Genomic DNA, 5,483 nt, shown 5'->3' on the forward strand with positions numbered 1-5,483 from the left:
TGTTAAAATAGTTGGAAACATCATGTGTTCCTTGAGACATATTGTTCAAATCTCTTTGTAACTGAAATAACTTAGCACCATCAGGCTGACCATACCTTTCTTGCAGCTCATTCTATAGATCAGCAGCAGTCAGGGAGTAGATGACACATTCAGCAATGTCTTTGCTAAAAGATTTCAAAAGCCAAGCAATGACCATGTCATTGCATCTCCTCCAATCTTGAATCAAAGGTTTCATCAGGGATTTCTGCTTTGTCATTGATGAAACACAACTTATTTTTGGCTGAAAGAGAGATTGAAACACCTTTCTTCCAGTTGCCACAATTGGATCCATCAAAAATGACATTTATGAGGTTGTTTCCAGGGGAATTAGAAGATGTGAGATGGTAAGGATTATTTGGGGAACAATATTAGCAGATTTGTCCGCTGATACTTTAGAAGATTCTGTACCAGTGGTTTTTGCTGCCATGATGAAGATGAAGGGAAGTTTTGAAAAAAAAAAAAAAAAAAGAAAGAAGATTATTTCTGTAAAAAATGATGAGAGAAGTTTCAACAATTCCGACTAACCTGTTCTGATACCATGATGAAAAAACAAGAAAACAAGAAAACAAGCCAAGAATTGTGGAAATTTTCTGTGTATTACTTCTCTGATCTTCTTGTACAACCAAGCTAGATATTTATACAAACTACTTTCAGACTATTCTGTAATAAACAAAACTCAGTGCACTAACATACCCAGTGTAATCTCACAAGTGGGGTCTGGGGAGGGTAAGATGTACACAAACCTTACCTCTATCTTTGGAATAGATAGGCTATTTCCGATAGACCCTCGACTCAAAAGAAATGTAACCAAACAAAACTTAGTGCAAATAAATAAATTCCTAACTGACCTAAACAGCTTGGACAACTAGTCTTTGTATTTTGTACAACTAATCAGTGTTTTAGAAACATCTACACAATGTTGTATATACAGATGTATACGTGACAACAATTTGCTTCCTTTATGGGCTAATTCTAATTTGACCATCAGTAAAGAAACACAGAATTTGTCCAAGGCCCAAAAATAATGAGATACCCGTCTAGCCTAACTCTTCGATATATGCTTATGTTGTAAGAAATATACCTTAACCTCGTAAACTCAGAACAAAAAAAACCTTTGTCTTCTTCATCATCCATTTAGGATTAGAGTTTTCTTTTGTTCATCTTCCTCGATGATTTCTTGGCTGGTTATAGTTTCAATATAGTCAGGGACTCGGAAGACTTTTTACTACTTTCATTCAAAACCAACGCATGAGTCATCTTTAAAACATCAGTAAGCTTAGCAAATTCAGTTGCTAGTTTCGTGACTGCATTGTCAAGCTTGTCAGAGTCCATGACAGTTGCTTCCTTCAACATTGGAATGCTCTTGGCGCAAGCCAGAAACAAACTGAACGCCCTTTTGAAACACAACAAATTACTTCATGTAAATACAACCAGTATTCTACAAATACCCCAAGAAGGTTCTGTTACGTGATACCCATCCAAAATAAAATTGATATGTGGAACTTTGTAACCAATAACAATTGAGGCAACAATTATAATTTTATTAAACCTTGATCTACAATCCTTCACACAATTTAGCAACCCTATAGCTTGTGAGATCTTCCCTGAGGAGTTGTTTGAACCCAAAAGAGGCAATATGTCATCATAATTAAGGTCAGAACTCTCTTCGCAGACTTCTTTAACCTTCTCAATATTACCTTGCCTTCCAAATGGAGTGAGTACCCCTCTCCTATTATCCAGCCAACAAATTTTGACATCATGTATATCAGATAATCCCAAATAAAACTATAGAGGACTAACGAGTCGTAAGTTTCTGCCCAGTGTCATACCACAAATGGATGTCAAAATCACTATGGAGGCAAAATATAGTTTTAAAAACATACTCCAGATTATATTCGCAGTTAATCTCCATGGGTAGAAGATGTTGCGTCACTTCAATCTCGTCATTGGCAATTAGATTAACAAAACGGACTATACACGTAGTTGCAATATGACTTATATTTTCAACTGTACCTTTTTGAGAACTTTGAGCAAACACCAGAGCCTCCTCCGATTGTCCGTCGTCCAAAGCAGAATTCATCGCATAGAAAATGACTGTTGAATTTGAATTCTCCTTTGATTCTTCAGATGAATCCTCATCAAAAGAAACTTGTTCAATCTCACTAGAGATCAAAACATCCCCGACAATATGAGGAACGAGCAGTGTGTCATTGTTTGCAATTTGGCAAGCCAGAGCAGTTTGATGACTCTGGGAAATTTCGACAAACACTATGTCTTCAATTGACTTTGGAGAATTTCCCTCTACTGTTTTTTGTGTTGATCGCAAGATGTACCCGGAATTATACGTAATGCTTGAGTTTCCATCGGGCATATCAGAAGCAATCTTTTCGCTAACTGTCGCAGTAGCACTGTCAATTGCATCTTTGTACTGTAATCTCTTGGATTATTGTTGGTGACAGTCCCGTGTGATTGGATATATTGGAAGTTGAGAGATGTATTTTGTCAAATTGCTTAGACATAACTGAATAATTGTTTTGCACCTTCTGTAGCAAAGCAAAAATATTGGTAATTTGAGAGTGCACCATAGAAGACTTTGCGAAGGGTTGTGCTCGAAAATGTAACACTAACTTCTCCGTAAAATGCTTCCAATCTCAAATTTGTTTGTTGCGATACATCCAATGAAACCAGTGGAGTGTCTCACTATCGAAATGTAAGGAAGAGGTAGCCAATATTCCTCAAAAAAGCCAAGGAAGGTGTGAAGTATTGCTCCACCTGATAAATCCAGTCCTCTGGATTACCGGCACCGGTGAATCGATCTAATACCACCATTGCCATTAGAGTACGTTAATGAAAGCACCAATGAAACAACTCTAGTTTCATGATAGAAACACTGATATATTATAATCACTAAACTCAGGATTACAACAACAAATGAAACTAATAAAGAACAACAATCGAAAGAGAACTATTGAAAAAGATAACTAGAAAGGAGATGAAAAGATTAGACTACCGAAAGGGAATGAGAGGACTAAACAATTTTCTACAATACTCATAGCCCTATTCCAACTCCTTGTCTTTTTTGTTTTGAATTAGTTCTTTAAATGGGCCTGGATTCCAAATCAGCCTTTGTGAAAGTCTTTTGACCCTATTACTTCCTCTTGGCCCAATAGTTGTTAGTGTGGGTTGGGGCCGATTCATAACATATGGGTTGTCGTTTTCTTCGACTGTATGTTGTATTGTATGTATCTTCAATGGCGGACGACTGTATCTAAAACTATCCCTCAAGTTTTGCATATCCTGCGCGATTGTGTGTGTTTAGCTCGCCCATACAACTTATTGTGACAGTATGCGTTAATACGACAAAATTGAGTGGATGCATACAGGGGATACATGCGTAGTCAAAAATTTTGCTAACAAAATGAAACGGACTATGCAAATATAGTTGGGAGAACAACACAAAATGCCCATTATAGGCAAATTATTTACAAGAAAAATGCCCCTCCATAATCTTATTATATAAATACCCATGTCCTACAAAATAATTACCTCCCTCTTCTTTGCGTTGCGCAACTGACGGCTTATGGAAGCACTGCACATGTGCTCACGTCACTGAGGTAAGTATGTTTTCTTCCCTTTCTTTTGTCTTTTTTCTAGTTTTGATTTTTTTCCTTTTTTTTTTTAAATATAAAAATCAATATAGTTGCTAATTAATTTTAGATTATAAGAATATAGAAAAATTAAATAATTAGAATACTTATAAGAAAAATATTAGAGTCACTAGTTTATTTATTAAAATCTAAATTAATAGAAAATATATTTTTATAATACTTTTTCGTTTGCAAATGAAAATAAAAGTGATATCTAAGATATGACTCTATTTTTTTTTTTTACAAACTTTAACTTGCTAAAAATGATGTCAAATTGATATATCAAAATTAAGCTTAAACTCTCTTTGTTGTATTTTTTATAATTTTTTTCTTTTGAAGGAATGGACCTACCATCTATGTTACCTGTTAGTATATGATACATAGCATGTGTGTATCATAAAGGATTGGTGAGTTTTTTTTTTGAATTAATGAATCAGTCTTTTATGACACCTATCAGTATATGATATGAATCATGTGACTATTGTTACACCCCGTAGTTTGGTACGCGGAAATTCGTAGGTGTTGGCAGTTTTAAGTATGGACATTGGAGTTACCTCCAAGAATACACGAGAATAGATGTGCTTATCTTATGTTTATGAGGGTTAGTTATGGAAGGATTGAAGGGCAAGTGAATCAAGGAAATTAAATTTATTGGAATTTTGAAGAAAATATGAGGGGCAATTTTGGCCCAACTTGGAGGAAGAATATCTTTTTTTAGTATATGAGAGTTTTAAGGTAAAGCGAAAGGCTAAAATGAAGTTCGTCGAGTCTAGCTTCCAACGCAACAACCCGCTCATCGATGGGACATCGGAGTAGAGAATTATGGACGTTACAATTTGGGGTGACGGAGCGAAACGACAACGCTGCAAGATCTTTGCTACGAATCGCTCGATGTACCCGACTTTGAGACACTATAAAAAGGTTAAAACCCCCATTTTTTCCATCAAAAACTTCTAAAAATTTCCAGAAAATTCAACAAGCAAACCTCTCTTATATCACATAAAAGGTGAGGATTTTAAGTCAATTTCAAGCTACGGCGTATTAATCAAGGTCCTTACAACGTGTAGTCTCGTTTATAATTTCATTCTGTGTTGGAGTTGGCTTGGAAACAAAGTAAATATTGAAGATCTTGCTACTTTAGTAAAGATAAGGTATGAATCATTGAATCTCTCTCTTTATCAACGTTGATTTAGGAATATTTACAAGAATAAAAGTTATAGTTTGTTGTGTTGATGTTGTTGGTTTATGGATTGAGGTTTGAAGAGAGTTTTGGATGAGAATATACATATTTATCTTGTAGAATATTGAGGATGTTGTTGTTGATGTTGTTGGTATTGTTTGGGAGTTGTTTTGGTATTTGGAGGAAGTATATGATATGGGAGATGCTGCCCAAATTTTCGTAACCCAAATTAGTCTTCAATAATTAGTGCTTATAAGTTGATGGAAATATGATGAAAGTATGATTAAAGATGTATTTCTCGATATATAGGTTCGGGTGAAGGGCAAGCATCGGTGTAAGGAATTCTTTAAGTGGTGGCTTGACGGATAAGGTATGTAAGGTGTTCGTTTCCTTCTTTTCTTTGGCACGACCCCAGCTAGAACATGAACATAAGCGTTCCATAACAACCTCACTCCATTCCTATGCTATGTATTTCAAATCTTAATGCCTTACTTAATTGATTGATTCTTACCATATTATCATGTTTATCACCATTAAGCTAATTCCTTGGATTCGATACGAGCTCCATAATTCATTCGGAGGTTATGACCTTATGTCACTCCCGAAAGGCCGTTGTT

Source organism: Lycium ferocissimum, chromosome 6, assembly GCF_029784015.1.
Source record: "Lycium ferocissimum isolate CSIRO_LF1 chromosome 6, AGI_CSIRO_Lferr_CH_V1, whole genome shotgun sequence".
In the NCBI taxonomy this organism is placed as follows: Eukaryota; Viridiplantae; Streptophyta; class Magnoliopsida; order Solanales; family Solanaceae; genus Lycium; species Lycium ferocissimum.